The sequence below is a fragment of the Carettochelys insculpta genome, chromosome 6 (assembly GCF_033958435.1).
Source record: "Carettochelys insculpta isolate YL-2023 chromosome 6, ASM3395843v1, whole genome shotgun sequence".
Lineage (NCBI taxonomy): Eukaryota > Metazoa > Chordata > Testudines > Carettochelyidae > Carettochelys > Carettochelys insculpta.
In genome coordinates, this window is record NC_134142.1 from 36,172,006 (window position 1) to 36,191,232 (window position 19,227).

Sequence of the window (19,227 nt, forward strand, 5' to 3'; positions counted from 1 at the left end):
CATTTATTAGCCCATGAGGAAAACTCCAGCTAATGTATTCTTATGAAGAAGTCCATGGATGGCCTCCTCAAGGCAAACTATACAGCTTAAAGATGTGCAATGACCAGATGTTTGTTTCTGCATTTAAGACACATGCTGGGAATGTTTGTTTCATTGACAGAGTAAATGAGAACTGGGACTAGAATAAAGGGGAAAAAAAAGGCTTTGGAAAACCAATGCTGAGGAAAAATAACAGCTGCAGTGATGTTTTCATGATATTTAATTTACATTGTTTCACTTCAACCACTTTTTATTCCTCACAGTGATCTGTTCTATATATTCACATGTTGTGAATGGGTCTATTGTGCAAAATGGATTACACTTTCACTCATGTACAAGTCCAACTTCTGAGCCCACAGACCCTAATTGAGTATGTAGGACCCATGATTACAGTGAGGTTTGTATCAGTTCCTTATGTTTGCATAGAACTTTCTCAGGCTCCTGTCCTCCCACATCTATTTAACATATTAAAACTCAAGGGGGGAGAGAATAGCTCAGTGGTTAGAGTCTTGGACATAAATGAAAAAGCAATCAAGGTCTAATTACTAAATCACACTTACACACTTTTTTCTTCCCATTTATTCCCATTTTCTGATCTGTCCTATTCCCATTTCTTCATATTTACATGTACTTCCTTCTCTGCACACTAGGTATCTATTGCTTCACCTTAATAGACTATCAGCAGATCATCTGAGTATTTTTACTAAAACTATGAGCACTAAAATAGTTAATAATGCTGGCACTCACACTGGCATCATTAGATTTAAGAACTGATATTCTGCTGAGAGGAATAAGGTAGTTTACATCTGCCATAGGTATTATTTGCAGATATCAGCACAGACTCAGAAATGTAACATGGTAGCAACTCACACTTGGAAGATTTTCTTTGTAATCATGAAGATTAAACACTTTATTTTTTTATTTAAAACAAACCCTAGATTCTGCTACATAGGTCTAGGAGAGTGGGTGAATTCTGTAGCAAATTCCTTCGCCATAGAATACATGAGATTTTGAACATATGTTTTCTCCCCTACCTGTTCCTCTTAAATTCTGTCTCCTTCTGGCATTATTTATTATTCAACAATATTACTAAATTATTTAACTTTGTAAAGCAATTTGGAATACAGTAGCTATGAAAGATACGTCTGAGTAGGGCATTCATTGTCAGATTTTATTTTATTTGCATCAGTGTTTATTACCACAAAAATAAAAAGTTAATTTTCCTGGGTAACTATCAGGGTTTATTTTAGTGAATAGAAAAAGAGGGGGACGCATTTAGTAATTTAAGGCTTTGAATTCTGTTGATCAATGTGATTTGCTTCAGAACTAAAACAGAACTCTAAACACAAGGCCACCTCTGAGTTTAAGAAAACAATCTCTCTCTATTCTCCAAATAAAACCTTTCATTTGGAGTAAACAATTTACTCTTGTAAACTTAGAATTATTAGCTTATGAATAGTTATATTTAATAATTGGACCAGACCATTTGTAGCACATACACAATTTATATCTCCTGATTTTATCTTTAAAACAAAACAAAACAAAAAACAACTTTTGAATACTTCTTCGTTTTCTGAAACATTCTGATGTGGACTTTCATTTTCTTCTCATTTTAGTGTCTCACATCTTTAAAATGTTATCTGTGGTGGACATGAAATTTATTAGTACATTCAGATGTGCATGAATTTCAAAGATTGTGAGCATGCCTGTTTGCTTACTGTGTATAATCTAAACCAGGAGTGGGCAAATACTGGTCCACCAGGGTTAGTCCATGGTTGGCTCACACCTTTATATTTACCTGCATCTCCACAGGTATCAGGTGATCACAGCTCTCATTGGCTATGGATCTCTGTTTGCAGCCAATGGGAATTGCAGGAAGCCATGTCTCAGCCTGCACAGCTTCATATCACTCCCACTGGCTGTGAATTGCTGTTCAAGGCCAACAAGAGCTATGATTTGTGATACCTGTGGAAGCAAAGGTCAATATATTGGTGGCAGCCATCCTAGGAGTAATCCTGGTGGGTCACTACTTTTTTATTGCACATCCCTGATCTAGATTATTATAGAGCCCTACTTAAACAGATAGCTATGCAAATGGATGCAGACTAATATTATCATAATACATCCATATCTCAGGAAATATGTTTTTTCCTAATAAAACAAGTAATTTATCTACATGTCTACACATGAATGATAAAAAGTAAGGTGAAAAAAATCAGGAAAAATACCCCTTTTTGTTAAACATGGTGATTTTTCAGTAAAAATAGACAAACTATAATCAAAGGGACTTGTACATGAGTTAAAGTTGTCTCATTAAAGCTACATGTCCCTAAAAGTTAAGCTTCAATACAGATGTCCTTCAGGGGTGGGGAACCTATAGCTCATGGGCTAGAGCCAGCCTCTGTCTTACTTGGATCTGGACTGTCATGAGGCTTGGGGCTTCAGCCCCATGACAGTTCTCCAAGCATCAGCACCCCACTTCCAACCAGGGGACTGGCACATGAACATCAGCTTGCTCCTCTGCTGCAGGGAATCCCAAAACCAGGTCAGTGATTTTGGATTGTGGACCTGGGTGATTTTTGTTTGTTTGTTTTTGCTTTGTTTGCTTCTCACTTGTATGTGGCCCTCAACTAATTCTTCTGTGGTTCAGTAACCCCTGACTGTAAAAAAGTCCCTCCCCCCTTATGCAATCGCATAACCCTACCACACCTTGCTTAATGCAACCTGGAATTCCTGAGCCCTATCCTGAGGTGCTGATTGTGCATTGACCTCAGCTGGAATTGCAGGTGTTTGGTACTTTTCAGAATTTGGCCCCAAAATACAACTGTTCAAAGAATGTCTCGTCAAAAAGAAATATGAGCAATTACAACAGGCACCCTGATATTAGTGTGTTAATGGGCACAGAAAACCTAGCAGAATAGGAATACCCTCTTTAAAAACCTTGCCTCCTTTTTTAAATGGCACACTGATATCCATCTCTAAACAAAGTGCAATAAATTTAATTCAAGAACAAGAAGCACCTTAAAGTATATACCTATGCCACTGCCATACAATACACTATATCCCAAATGCTGCCTTTGGGAACACTAAGGCTTTGGAGTTTAGTAACACTGTTTAGGAAACAAGGTATTATAGCCTTAAAATATGAAACTTTGTACTTGAAGATTATTGTGGTTATTAGAAGACTCATCAGGTATCAGCCCTGAGGCTAAAAATATCAAATCTAAAAAGCAAGTGCCGAATAGTCTCATAGCTGATTATGATGCATTCAAAAGATAAATTTAACACATTCATCTACTGCAGCCGTTACCAAACTATATTCCAGGGGAACACTGGTGTTCTGCAGGCTATGGCAAAGTGTTCCACCATTGAAATTGAATAATGGCAATCTCTTCCTCATTCTCAGGGAAGTAATGCTCCTCATAATTAGTATGATGATGTAAAAAGGATAAGTGTTCCGCAGAGAGCGCCGTGATGTCCAAGTGTTCCATGACTGGAAAAAGTTTGGGAACCGCTGCTGTACTGTATGCCATGCTCCTCTAGAAACAAAAAAGATTAGCTAACCTGCTGCTCAAGGCTTTGCTCTCTTGAAGAACTATTTTAGACAAGAGCAGTTTCTTTTCAATTATGCAAGATGATGTGATGCTAAAGAGAAACTAACAGGATTATAATCTAACATGAGTCCGAGTATGGCAATTTATCCTTCTTTAATGTCTGGCCCTGTCCTAACCCTGTCTGTATCAGTCAGGGAAATTTCTATATAAAATGGGAAAGGGCTCAAAGAATCTTTTCTGAGACGTTTGGGACCACACAGAGTGACAATGGAATCCACGCTTCTATTCTGTGATTGGAAATAGCCTGTATGTGTGAGTAGAGTCTAAAGAGAGACCATATTGTTCTGCACTGTGGTTGTTCCTCCAGTTGCTAGAGATTGGGCTTAATGCAGCCCTGGCATATGTTGGAAAAAACACCTGGAAACCAAATGCCAATCACAGCTTCTGCCTCATGCAAGAAGCCCAAAAGGAGGCCAAGGTGACACAAACTAAGTGTATCTGGTACATGCACCTTGTATTGGCAATTGGATGAATTTCAGCCTAGCCAAGAAAGATTATAATTACTACCTTTAAAAAAAAAAGAAAAGAAAAACACCTTGACATACTCAAAGCTTCTCATTTGGTAAAGAACTCCATAAACGTTTGATTGACTGGTCACTTAAGAATACCAGCACTGGCTGCACTCTCAGGAAGCTGGTGCTCCTGGGTTTTGTTTTGGTTACACAGGTTTTCCCTTCGTAAATCTTTTAAAAGTTTCCTGCCATGTGTTTTCTCCCCTCTCAACTGCTGTGGAAGTGACTCTGTTTTATTAATTCCAAGATCCTAAACTCCAGCCAGTGGTGGTTAATAAACTGAGACTATAAAGCTCATAGTACAGAAAATAGGCATTGTCATTCAGTCAGTAACTACCACTGATTCTACTAAGCAACAGCACAGGGACAAATCTAATCAGACATTTATGACTTCAGTGTGAACTATGGTATGACAGAGGAAAAGAATATGAAAGCAAAGGTGCAAAATGAAAGTGCTTAAGGAATTTGAAAGGAATTACTTTATCTCAGTGTCAGGCTGCAACTGTTATTATTAGTGTTAGACGTACTTTGCAGCATAACTCAGAGACTCTAACACAAATGAAATCCCATTATGCTTGGAGCTGTACCCTAAAGTGCTGAAAATGAAAGTTGAGGTTTACAGGTTAAAGAACGTGCAATCTACTTGGCTAAACACAGCAACAACACTGCAGGTAATACAGTCAGCCTATGGCCACACCGCCAAGTTATTTTTGGGGTAACAGCTGTTAATTTTGAAACATCTCTGCTGTTGTCTACACTACGAACATGCTATTTCAAAATAAATTCAAGAGAGCAGGTGCATTATTTCAAAAAGGATATCTCATGCTGTGAAGAATAGCACTTATTTTGAAAAAGTTATTTCAAAATAGGTACTTTTAAGGGCTAACTCTACATTAGCCCCCTCCTTTCGGAAGGGGCATTATAATGAATGAGTCGGGAAGATGCTAATGAGGTGCTGCCATGAATATGAAGTGCCTCATTTGGATAGTGGTGGCCGTGATTCGAAAGTGCCCAAGTCACATGCTGCCTGTGTAGATTGGGGCTTTCGAAAGGACCCTCTGGACTTCGAAAGCCCCTTCTTCCTAAAACCAAATAGGTGCTTTTGAATAGTGTATAGCTGCCATTATGCTAATGAGGCACTGCATATTCATGGTAGTGGCTCATTAGCATCTTCCCAACTCGCTGATTACCATTCCCCTTCTGAAAGGAAGGGACTAGTATAGATGTGGCCAAGATATGGAACAGCACTTATTTTGGAACAGCTATTCCAGAACAGCTAATTTCAAATAAGGCTGCTGTGTAGACATAGCCTCGTAGTTCAATCCATGCCTAAGCAAATTCCAAAGGTCTGTTGGGTGACCACATTGACGTATGGGAAATATGGGACACTGGCCCCTAGGGAGGGGGGTTGCTTTCCATGCCAGGGCTCCTCAGCAATGGGGGAGCAGCTGCCCCACAGTGAAGCACAAAGGATGGGGGTTCCACAGCATCCTGATGAGGTTGAGTGGAGGATAGGGGCTCCACAACCTCCCAGTAGGGGGACACCTGGAAATGAAGAGGCCACCCAGTGGCAGAGCTCAGCAGCAGTGGGGCCTGGCTCCATGGTGTGCCAGGGAATGGGGCAGCCATCCAGTGGATGAGCTCCCTGGCAGCAGAGGCTACCACCTTTAGACACAGGGTACCAGGTAACAGGATCCCCACAATATATTTGCCCATTTTCCTTAAAAAGTTGGGAGGCCTATGAGACAGCTGAAATAAGGGACTGTCGTGGGAAAAATGGGATGGATGGTCACCGTAAAAGGACTGGAGAAATGGAAGCAGTTCATCCGTAGCTAATTTTCAGCGCTGAAGGCAGATACACTACTAAAAAATACTCACACATTTTCCCAGTTCTCTAGTATGGTCAGCAAGGCTGCCATTGCCTCCTCCCCTTTCAGATCCTCCCACCTCCTGGTTCCAAAGACCTTCTTTTTATGCTGTCTACAAGAAACTAGGTTACCATCTGCAAGTAAACTCCAACGCCTTTATCCTTCATAGCCCAGCACATTTAAAACCCTACTGCAGTAGAAATAGTAAGTGTTCAGAAGACGCAAAAGATCAAATAATAGGGACGAATGAACTGCTTTAGAATAAATTAGAACATGCATACAATGTAGTTAATGCACCCATGTTTCAAAACTGCAGCTTCAAGGCCTGATCCTGCAACTACTGATGTCAACAGCAAAGCTGTCATTTGCTTCTTGGGAGAACTTCCCCTTAAACATACTCTAAGCTACATTATTGTCCTCCTTCAAATCTGTCTTTCCAAGATGGCTACAAAAAACTTGACAACAGTTAGGCACCTTGTGTGCAGAGATCACAGTCTGTCATGCTGCCAAATGTTGTTTCATTTTTTTTCCTTGCTCTCCCCCAACCTATCTGCATCAATCTGTTAACTCTTGTCTTATAATTAGCTTGAAAGCTCTTTGAAGGAAAGTACTGTCTCTTTGTTCTGTATTTATACAATGCCTAGAACTATAGGGTCCTGGTCCATGACTAGGGCTCCCATGTGTCATCACAACACTGTAACTCCTACTATTTAAGTGGTACAGGATCAGGCCCCAGAATTACTTACCCACTCCCCACAAGAAACTTATAACACAGTCAAGAAATTCTGACTCCTTTTCTGATATCCCACTTACCCAGCACCAATTTGCCTGCAGCTACTTACGCTTTCCTAACTTGACTGTATCTGTACCTTGCACATTATAGCTATGTTTACTCCACAGGGTTTTGTCAACAAAACTCAGAGGGTTCACACTACAAAATGCGTTCTGTCAACAGACTGTTGACAGAACTCAGCACTATTGTTGACAGCCTTCTGCATCTCCCCCATGAGGCAGAACACCTTTCTCGACAGAAGCTGTCAACAAAAAGGCTGTGTTGACACTCCAAGGGGCCCTCCCTCGACAAACAGGATTCCATGTCACTGAGCAGCACTGTCTGCTGTATTTCCACTTGGCCATTCTGTCAAGAGAGCAGACAGGCGGTCCAGCTGCTCTCTGTCAACAGAGCGATCCACTTTCATGTGTGGCCACAATCTCTCAACAGCAGTTTTATTGGAAGATATCTTTCGACATCAACTTCTGTTTATAGATCGCTGTATTTTAGGCATAGCCTATATGTGAAAATGCAAGGAACAACCAAAACACGATAAAGCTACCTTCATTTAGAATTATTACAAGTGAATCAGACCTATCTATTGTGAATTCATCTGTCATTTCCTAGTGTAGAAGCAGGTCATAATCAAGTCATGTTCTCACCTCACATTTTTCTCATGTGCAGTAAGGACAAGATTATTATGTACAGAAGTGAGTAACAGCAAGAACACAAAACTAATTACATTCCTTTGGTGCCCAGAATACTCTGCATTACAGCAACTTGGACCTGTTTTTATACCTTCTGATAACAAAAGATAATTATTGAATAATACATGTTACAACCCCCTGTCTATATAAATCATGTATATGCTCATTCTTCAATGCACATCTACAAATGAATAGACATTATGTTCTCATAAATTGAGTAAGAGCCTAAGATGATGATTTATTGTGTCTTTTAATATGAGTTATTTGGTTTTTAAACTGGGATTTGAAAATTCATGGCATAAGATCTATGCATTAAAGGCATTGATCAGAATATAAATGGAAACATTATCACAGAACCAGGGTACTTTGGTAATAAGCCTCATTACAGGTACCCATGAATTCTCTCTCTCCCTCTGCCCTTCCTCCTTCCTGACCCCAACGTGTATGTGATGGGAGGAAAAATTAAGAGTAGAAAGATGTCGCATCCTTGATCTCCCCTTATCCTAAAGGAAACATCCCTTTCTAGATTGTCATGACCATCTGCTGGGGAAAGGAAAACATAAGGTATCTCCTTGCAGCTGCTGTAGATATACTAAAGTCCATAGAGGCAGATTTTATGCAAGCAAAGTAACAATCTCACAGCAATACTGAACCTGTTAGCAAAACGAATCAGCAGATTTGAGTAGATTCTTCCAGCTCCAAATCTCCCTAATGTCACAAGTTTAATTGACTGGGATATTTCTGCTTTTATTTGCCAACAAGCACTGATAATTATTTTCTCAAACACTGACATAGCATCTTGCTGAAGGAAATGTAAAACAATTTCGGCTGGCATTGCTGTGGACGTGTTAGCATATTTTGGAGTCACTGTAAGAAATGGTGCTAAGGACAAAATGTATTTAAGACTTCAGACAGCGTCTTTTCTTCAGTGCAAGTAAAGTTTGTTTGTTTTTTTCCTTAACTCCTTTTATGTCTATAAAATTAACAAATTACCAAACAAATTATTTAAAAGAGAAATTTCTTATAAATACAAAAGCTTCAAGAAATCTCTTTATTCAAAACAAAACAAAAAGAAAACATACTATTGACAAAAGCCTTATCGTTTGAAATTCAGGCAATGTTCAGATTCTCTAATGTTGTCATCACACAGCAACTCACATCAGCTTGAAGCTGCCACTAGGGGGAGGTATTACAGCAGCAAACTCTCCCCCCACCCACACACCCAATCACCAATACACTGTGAAGGGGGGAAGAGACTATACAGAAAGGATGGGCTCCATCTAAACCAAAATGTTGGCAAAACCAGATTGTTGGCACTTAAAATTAAAAAGATTGTAGAACAGTTTTTAAACAAAGGACTGGGAAAAAAGCTGACAGGTAAGGAGGAGCACATGGTTCCTACACAGACATCCTTAGGAGAGGATCTATTAATGGAGATTCTTCATTTTATAATAAGGAGGAGGGGATGAAAGATGGTAAGATGTGGATCAGTTCTGATGAGAAATAGTCACATGAAAGAGAGTTGCATTCACTTAAATGTTAGCTGTCTGACATTGCATGATGTAAGGCTTTTTTTTAAATGCAAGTGCTAGAAGTATAAATAATAACATGGATGAACTAAAATGTGTCATATTAAATGAAGCTACTTATATAATAGCCATCACAGAAACTTGGGGGAATTAGGATAATCAATCAGATACAGTAATACCAGGGTGAAAAATACATGGGAATGGCAGCAGAGGTTGTGCTGGTGGGGAGAATGGCACAACATGCAAAGAAAGCATAGGATCAAATGAGGTAAAATTTGAAAAGACCCAAACCTTAACATAGAATCTCTGTGAATGGTAGTGCCACCTTCTAATAAGAACAACAACAGTAGGGATATATTACTGACCACCTGACCAGGCTGGTGATAATGCCTGTGAAATGCTCAGGGAGATTTAAGTAGCTATAACAATATACAACAATTAGTACTGCAGATTTTAACTATTGTCTGGGTACAAGTCATCTCAGGATAAAGTTTCTTGAAATCTTAGGTCTCTGTTTCTTGGAGCAGCTTAGACCTGGAACTCACATAAGGAGGGTCAACTCTTTATATAGTCATAAGTGGAGAACAGGATCTCATCCACGATGTGACTATAGCTGTACCACTTGGTAATAGCGACCATAATATAATTAAATTTAACATTCCTGTGGTGGAGAAAACACCACCGCCACCCAACACTAGAGTATTTAATTTCAGAAAGGGGTACCGTCAAAAACGAGTATGTTAGACAGAAATAAAAACATACAGTGGCAAAAGTGAAATCCCTGAAATTTGTATGGAAACTTTTTAAAGATACCATAACAGAATCTCAACTTAAATGCATACCCTAAATTAATTTAAAGAAGTGCAGAGTAAGAGAAACAAGAGTGCCATTTTGGCTAAACAAAATAAAAGGACCAATGAGGGACAAAAAGATGTGAAAATGTGAAATTTAAATTCTAGTGAGGAAAAGAAGAAACTGCCAAATGAAGTGCAAAAACAATTAAAAAGGCCAAAAAAAGAATTTGAAGAACAGCTAACCAAAGACTTAAAAATTAACAGCAAAATAAATAAATAAATAAATAAAATTAAGTACTCTGGAAGCAGGAAGGCTGCTAAACAACCAGTAGGGCCACTGGATGATCAGGATGCTAAAGGAGCATTCAATGATCATAAGGCCACTGCAGAGATACTAAATGAATTATCTGCATTGGTCTGCACAGCTGAGGATGTGAGGGAGATTCTCAAACCTCAGTTCTTCTTTTTAGGTGACAAATATAACGAATTGTCCCAGATTTAAGTGTTATTAGAGATTTTGGAACAAACTGATAAATTAAAAAGTATTAAGTCACAAGAAACAGATGGTGTTCACTCAAGAGTTCCAAAAGTACTCAAATGTGAAATTGCAGAACTACAAACTGTAGTTTGTAACCTATCATTTAAATCAGTTTCTGTACCAAATGACTGGAGGATAGCTAATGTACCGCCATTTTTTTTAAATAGAGTTCCAGAGGTGATCCTGATCTTTACAGGCCAGCAAACCTGATTTCGATACTGGCTAAACTAATTGAAACTATTGTAGATAACAAGATAATCTCTTCAAATATCTGTTAGTCTATGAAGTGCCACAGGATTTCTTGTTGTTCTCGAAGATAATCTCTGACAATCATTATATTAGATTAACATAGTTTGTTGTGGAAGAATCAGTATGGGTTTGTAAGAGGAAATCACACCTCACAAATTTCTAGTATTCTTTGAGCAAGTCAACAAGCATGTGGACAAGAGGGATCCAATGGATATAATGCACTTAGATTTTTCAGAAAGCCTTCAATAAGGTATCTCACCAAAGACTCTTAAGCAAAGTTAACTATAGGATAGATTGATAATGAGTTAAAAGATAGGAACCAAAGCATAGGAATAAATGATCAATTTTCAAAATAGAGAGAGGTAAATTGTGGGATCTGCCAGGCCTGTGTATTGGGACCAGTCCCATTCAACATATTCAAAATGATCTGGGGGAAAGGGGGTAAACAGGGAGGTAGAAAAATTTGCAGATGATACAAAACTACTCACGATATTTAATTCCCCAAGCACAGGGTGAAGACCTACAAAACAGGTGCCAGGGGAACAAAATGGCAGAAGAAATTCAATGTTGATGATAATTGCAAAGTAATGCATACTGGACAATATCATCCCAAATGTCCATATAAAATGATGGGGTCTAAATTAGGTGTTATCACTCAGGGAAGAGATCTTGGAAGCACTGTGGATACTGGAAGAAAGAGATAGATAAGACAGAAAATACCGTATCATTGTCTCCATATATCCATGGTATGCCCACATCTTGAATATTGAGTGCTGATTTAGTCTCCCAATCTCAAAAAAAAAGATATACTGGAATAGTTTCAGGAAAGAGCAACAAAAATTATTAGGAATATGGAATAGATTCTACATGAGGTGAGATAATTAGATAGACATTTCAGCATGGAAGAGAGATGATTAAAGGGAGTTTTGATAGAGGTATATAAAATTATGACTTCTGCAGAGAAATTATAAAGGTAGTATTATTTTCTCCTTATAACTCTAGAACTAGGGGGGTCACCAACAGAAATTTAATAGGCAGCAAGCTTAAAATAAACAAAAAAATGTTTTTTCACCCAATGCTTAGTCAACCTGTGGAACCCATTGCCAGAGGATGTTGTGAAAAGCCAAGGCTGTTTGTCAGACTCATCCTCATTTTAACTCCATACAGCTTGAAACTTTATAAATTTATATGTTGAGGAAATTAAATAGGTGATATATTACACAAATTCGTCACCTCAGAAGATCTGATTTCATGTCTCGATTCCATCATAGATTAAATAGATTTGTTAAATCCCACTGTAGTTTCTTGCTTGGTAGTTTCTACTCAGTTGAAACTGAAAATTAGACTATCAAGGGAGTGTGACTCTGCAATGAGAGCATGTGAAAGTGGGAACTGGAGGGGAAAAAAGGAAGCTGACATTTAGAACAAGTTGAATATTTTCAGTAATATGTATTTTCCTTGAAATACACTGTTAACTCAAATTGTTTATGGGTTCCCCCCACCTCCCGAGACATTATCTATTTTAACAAAGTTTTGAGTGGGATGTTTTCTTAGATCCAGGGCTCTCTGGTCACTTCTGACCAGAAAAAGAGAAAAATCAAAAACATGTCCATTTTTATTTGAACGTTGGCATTTTGACACAATTTCACTCCATGGAAATGTTCAAAAGGTTTTGTTTTCATTCCAATGTGGAACAACAACAACATTTACAAACTCAAATGTTTTTGCAGACTGCAATTGTCATCTTCTAGACAGTTCTATTTGAATGGCAAGAGTAAAAGTGACTCCATTTGTTTGCTTTCTTGAGCCTTCTCCAGAGAGCTTAGATCTTTCTATGACAAAGACTTGGCATGTCTGTTTCGTAAAACTAATAACAACCAAATTAATTAAAAGAATCCCCCTTTCTGAACACAGACACTCTGTACTACATTTAGCATAATGAATTTTGTACTGAGAAAAAGGAAGGCAACCTGCTGTTTCTTTGCAAGCAAAGTCGTCTCTACCTATAAATTATTCTACACAGTGAAGCAAACAGTTTGCTTTTATCTAAAGATATGTGGACAGCCTGGCAAAGAAACAAATCTGAGGACAATTTGAAAAAGCTGCTTTTAATGACCTAAGTGACTAAACACTGCTTCTGTGGAGACCACATCTTAACACATTTTAAATGGTTACATGGTGTGCTACAGCGCTGGATGAGATTTTGCATTGTGTCACATTAGCCCAGGTGAAGGTATCTTTCATGGAGGGTCTACAGAAAATGAATGTGGCTGCCTCTTCCTTATCTTCCTAGTGGCATGGAGCAACCTCTATGGTAGTGTCTCAATCACTGTTCCCTTAATTCTCCATTTAGGAAGGCAGCAAGCCAATCGCTGAGATCAAAAAAAGTTGAGGAACACTGGACTAGGACACCTTGATATGACTAAAGCTGTAAGCATCAACTACACAGGTATAAATACCATCTCAGTCAAATGGAGCCCATACAAGGCCTTTTCATACTGTTTGGAAGAAATTCTTCCCGGTTTTCAGCACCCCTCCATAAACATTGCTGCGGTTCTATTAAGAATATATATATTTCCTGCATCCCTACTGAGAGGAGTCCATCACTGATGCTCTAAATATTTACAGGCCCACTGAAGAGAAGTTGTTCCCCAGGTACACAGCCTCTGGAACAAGCAAAGGTGAAGATTTAGAAAGAAAAATTAATTTTTTTAAAAAGTCATTGTAATGAGATAATCTGTTAGCAGAAAAGGAGAGAGGTATTAAAAAGATGAAGAATGTACAATTAAGTCTCTGCAATTCCACTGTCCTAGGGACATCCACACAACATCAAACACAGTGGAGTTCTGTGTCACAGCTGGGTGTCCTAGGTGCTGTTACCTCATTTCCAGCTCCAGTTTACAGACTCACTAGTGCCTCCCACATTTAGTGGCCTTCTGTGGAGTCTCTTAACTGCAGTGACATTCACTAGAATATTTGTGATAAGAAAGCACCAGAGAGATAGTTGAAGTGAACCACATCAGAAATTTTGATTAACATTTTTGAAAGGATTCTTGTAGCTCTTCTGATCATTTTTATGTGCTTTTAAAATTTACAGTTAATTTTGTTAGTATAGTACTTTTTCTCATTTTTTCATCTGTCTCAGCATTTCCCTATTTAGGCCAAGTCACAAAATGCTATGAGAGGGACTAAATTTATTCTATATATTGCTACCCACTTTTGACAATGAGTGTATTCTATCTGGATTCATGGCCAGAGCTGTGCCCCACAAGTATGTAGATTAAATAAAACAGAGGTGAAGGAAGGTCTTGTACTTAATTCACTTACTCAATACAGAGGTAAGTGATTTACATATGTGATTTATCCACTGTCCCAAAGAACATCTCTGGATGACTAGGAACAGAAACAAGGTCTCCGAACTGCCATTGATTTGTAGGTACATTAGGTGCCTAAATACCCTCCCGAATCTGGTATTTAATCTCACTGTGCCTCCATTGCTCAAAGGGGCTAACTATACCTCATTTCTTCCCAGTTTTTGATTTACTTTGTCTACTTAAATGGTAAGCTCTAAGCGGGAACTGCCACTTAGCACAGTGGGGGGAAATCTCAGCTACGGACACAAATAATAGCTTTATACATAATAAAGCTGAAGAAGAAAGTACCAAAAGGCCAGTGTAAGTATGTTCCATTGCTTTGCTAAATTTGTTTTGTTAATGGTACAGTAAGACAAGTTTCTGGACATTATGGCTACATCTACACAAGATGCCTCTATCGACATAAGCAACTGTCAGAAGGGATTTCCTCGCAAAACTTCTGTCATCTGATTGCATCAACACTTAAAAGCAGATCAAAGAGCAATCTGCTCTGTCGACAGAGAGTAGCCATATTGCCTGTCCCTCTCTTGACAGAATGGCTGATTGGAAGCTCTGAGAACAGGGCTGCTTGGTGAACTGGAAACCCTGTTGACAAAAGGGCTCCAGAGCAGTTACAGGGCTGTTCTGTTGGCAGAATACTGTCAAGAGAGACATTATACCTGAACAGGGAGAGGTATAATGCTGCTGGCAGGTGTGCTGAGTTTTGTCCACAAACTCTTGACAAAGCTCATTTTGCATGTACACGCTCCACGGCTTTTCCCAACAAAGCCCAGTTTTGCCAGGAAAAGCCTTGTGTGTCGATGTAGCCTATAGGAGAAAGTCATTGCTCTTACCATAGTCTATCTAATTATCCCTGTGAGTGTATCTATGCTGTCACTGAAGATGTGATTAGAGCACGTGCAGACATCCCCACGACAGTTCTAATTTAGCTGCTCAGGTACCATTAGCATGGAAGCTGTTGCAGTTTTCAGCGTGGGCTCGCTGTCCAAGTACATATCCAGAATTCTGGGCAGTTGTGTACAGCCTCTGTAGCTGCAGTGCCATTGGTACCCAAGCTAGCTAGAGTAAAGCTAATGCAGGTTCATCTACAAATGCCACTCGACACATCCCAATATACTGTGTAAGGTTGCCAGCTGCATTCAGTGATGGAAAGATCACTGCTGTCTGCGTATGTTTATACATAATATGCATCTAATAGCAAAATTAGTCCTTGCTGTTCAATTCCAGATTTTTAAACTATCCTTAAGTTTTCCCAATAAGAATTACCAAACTGTTTGTCCTGCTACGTTCATCTCACTTCTCACGGTCTTCTCACTGAATGAAGCCTAACAGAAACAAAGTGCAGAAAGCAATTCAGCTTTATTATTTTTCCACTTCTCTCCACCAGCCTTTGTTTTTTTTAGGCTGAAAAACCCAAGCTCCTTCAGTCTCCTCTCCTAAGGTAGATTCTCCATTTCTTTGATCAGCCAAGTAGCCTCTCTCCACACAGCTATCAGTTTGAATTAATCTTTCTTAAATATGGGAGATCAGAACGGCACACAGTATTCCACACGCAGGTTGACAAGCCAGGCTGTGTCCCCTGCATTAAAAAGATCGAAACTGCCTTTGGCCCCACAAGTGGTAGCACAGAGCAGCACAGTACTGCAAGAATCATCCAGGTGACTGTTCTGGAACTAATACCATGCGGTGGAGACCTGTGCGTCATTTACACTCTCTTTAAAATGGGAGCTAAGTGGTGAATTGGGCTTATGCTGGCCTTCGGCTCAAGAGTCTATTCCAGTCTGTAGGTATCAAAGCATTCCAGGCAAATGGATTGCTGACAAAATTCTGCCCTGTGTAATTTTCCAGTATGATGATTATTTTATGGAATCATAATAAAAAGTATTGTATGCTTCTGTAGCACTAGGCATCCATGGATCTCCAAAAACTTGATAAAGGTGGATAATACCACACCATAAAACCTGAGCAGGTCAAGTAAGGAAATGTTTGTTACAGGACAGGAGAAAATGAGAAGTGATGAGTTTAAATAGATCCTTCTGGCCTCAGAATAATATCTGCTGTCAATATAATACAGTCTGCTGCTTGTCTGCTATCTGCATACTGTGGGCATTACATTCATAATAAAAAAAGTTACAAGTTCTGGCTGCTTCTGTGGCCCTCTTGGATATCAGATGGGGATGTATGAAAAATAAGTCTAGTCCCCAATTCTGGGGCACCTAAAACTAAGAGGAAGTTTGGATCTGGGCATAGTACTACGTCCAAATTGTATAGGTGGCCGTCGCTGGACTTGATTTGGATCTTACACTGTCAAACAGAAGCAACTCCACTATCGCCAATGGAAGAATACTGCTGTAAAACCTACAGATCAGTCTCAGGTCTGTGATACTTCATCCCTTCTATTTTGAACTCAGCCCAGTTCTGGTCTTAGTCCAGTCCCTGTACACTACTCCAGTGGCATACAGAGGCTATATAAAGGAGCCATATGGGGCAAAGGCAGAATTTCCACAGCATAGGGCTAAGTGAATAATCCTATGCTGTCCCGACCTTTGCAAGTACTGCGGTAGGGTGCATGATCAGCTGTGGCCAGAGAAGAGAGGGTGAACACTAGAAATGGAAGAGAGTAGCCTTAGCTCTATCTTGGCTGAAGTACAATGCCCGGGAAAGGTAGCTGTAAATTACTAGTGTGGCTGTAGAATACACCAGGAACTGCTTTGTCCCCAACAGCAGCCAGGAATTCATGTGACGTTAATGTGGTTTTATCCCTCTGGGCAACTCCCTCTATGCTGTCTCTCAGGGGACACAGCCTAGCATGTCAGCCTGTGGTGGGATACTGTGTGAGGTTCTGATCTCCCATATATAAGAAAGATTAACTCAAACTGATAGCTGTGCAGAGAAATGTCATTTGGCTGATCAAAGAAATGGAGAATTTACCTCAGGAGAAGAGACTGAAGGAGCTTGGGTTTTTCAGCCTAAGAAAACAAAGGCTGAGGGGAGGTATGATTGCTCTCTATAAATACATCAGAGGGATAAACACCAGGGAGGGAGAACAGTTGCTTAAGTTACAGGCCAGTAACTGTGCAAGAACAAATGGGTATAAACTATCAATGACTATCTCTAAACTATCCCCTTCCTTTCAGAAAGGGCATGGTAATGAGCGAGTTGGGAAAATGCTAATGAGGCACTGTCATGAATATGCAGTACCTTGTTAGCATAATGGCAGTGACATGTGACTCGAAAGTACCACTTTTGAATCACGTGCCATCCATGTAGACTGGGGACTTTCAGAAGAACCCCCCCCCCCAGTTGTCAAAAGCCCCTTCTTCCTAAAACCAAATAGGAAGAAGGGGCTTTCAATGTCTGGGGGAACCTTTCGAAAAGCCCCTGTCTACATGGGCGGTGCGTGATTTGAAAGCGGCACTTTTGAATTATACATGGTCACCATTATACTAATGAGGTGCTGGCATATTCATGCCAGCACCTCATTAGCATCTTCCCAACTCACTCATTACCATGCCCTTTCCTAAAGGAAGGGGATAGTGTATATGTAGCCAATATGTCTAGGCATGAAATTAAACAAAGATTTCTGACCATCAGGAAGTGACATTCTGAACTGACATAAGAAAGCGAGTAGCAAGGTAGAAAACCTAACTTGTTTCTAGACTGAATCTACGTCTACACATGAAGCCTACATCGAAGTAGCTTATTTCGATGTAGCAACGAAATAGAGTAACATCTACACGTCCTCCAGGGCTGGCAACGTCGACGTTCAACATCGATGTTGCGCAGCACCACATCGAAATAGGTACTGCGAGGGAACGTCTACACGCCAAAGTAGCACACATCGAAATAAGGGTGCCAGGCACAGCTGCAGACAGGGTCACAGGGCGGACTCAACAGCAAGCCGCTCCCTTAAAGGGCCCCTCCCAGACACAGTTGCACTAAACAACACAAGATCCACAGAGCCGACAACTGGTTGCAGACCCTGTGCATGCAGCATGGATCCCCAGCTGCAGCAGCAGCAGCCAGAAGCCCTGGGCTAAGGGCTGCTGCACACGGTGACCATAGAGCCCCGCAGGGGCTGGAGAGAGAGCATCTCTCAACCCCTCAGCTGATGGCCACCATGGCGAACTCCGCTATTTCAATGTTGCGGGACGCGGATCATCTACACGTGCCCTACTTGGACGTTCAACTTCGAAGTAGGGCGCTATTCCCATCCCCTCATGGGGTTAGCGGCTTTGACGTCCCGCCACCTAACGTTGATGTTAACATCGAAATAGCGCCCAACACGTGTAGCCGTGACGGGCGCTATTTCTAAGTTAGTGCCGCTACTTCGAAGTAGCGTGCACGTGTAGACACGGCTTGAGTTTGCTATGTATAAGGAAGGGAGATTGAGATTGCCTGGACTGACATATGGCTCACAAGTGATTGTGGCTAGCAAAATCTCCAATGGCCAGAGATGTGACACTAGCTGGGGAGGGCTCTTAGGCTATGTCTAGATTACAGGGATTTGTTGACAGAATTTTCTGCCAGAAGACATCTTCTAACACAACTTCTGTCACCAGATTGCGGCCAAATTGCCAAGTGGATTGTTCTGTCCATCTGCTCTGTCAACAGTGTGTGGCTGGTCAGCCTGGCCGCTCTCTTCACAAAATGGCCAAACGGAAGCACGGCAGACAGGGTTCCCTGGTGTCCTGGAAGCCCTATTTGTCAACAGAGGGTCCCCCGGAATGTCCATACTGGCTTTCTGTCTTTCAGATCTCTGTCAGAGGCATTATGCCCAGTGGGGAGTAGCATACAGCTGTCAACAAAAGTACTGTGCTCTGTCAATTTACTGTTGACAGAATGCTTTGGGAATCTGGATGCTCCTTGCATTTTGCTGACAAAACAGCAGCTTTGCTGACAAAAGCCTCTAGTCTAGATACAGTCTTGGTTACTACCAAGTGCTTTCCAAGCTGTCTCACTAGTGGTTCTCACCCACATGCTTAGGGTCTGATTGCCACGTTCAGGTAGGAATTTTCCTGCAGATCAGACACCTTGGGATATATGGAGATACAGATCTCATAGAGGTCATTGAGTCCAGTCCCCTGCCCTCTTGGCAGGATCAAGCACCCACCCAGACGGCCTTTTTTTTTTTTTTAAATGTATTTGTCCCAGACCTATGAATGGCTTCCTCAAGGATTGAGCTCACAAGCCTGGGCTTAGCAAATCAATGCTCAAACCACTGAGCTCCC

General features: G+C 40.4%; 1 protein-coding gene across 5 annotated transcripts in view; it reads right to left on the reverse strand.

Annotated features, from left to right (window-relative positions):
- FLRT2 (fibronectin leucine rich transmembrane protein 2) overlaps positions 1-19,227 on the reverse strand; it is a 77,068-nt gene that overhangs the window by 8,336 nt on the left and 49,505 nt on the right. The window lies entirely within an intron of this gene.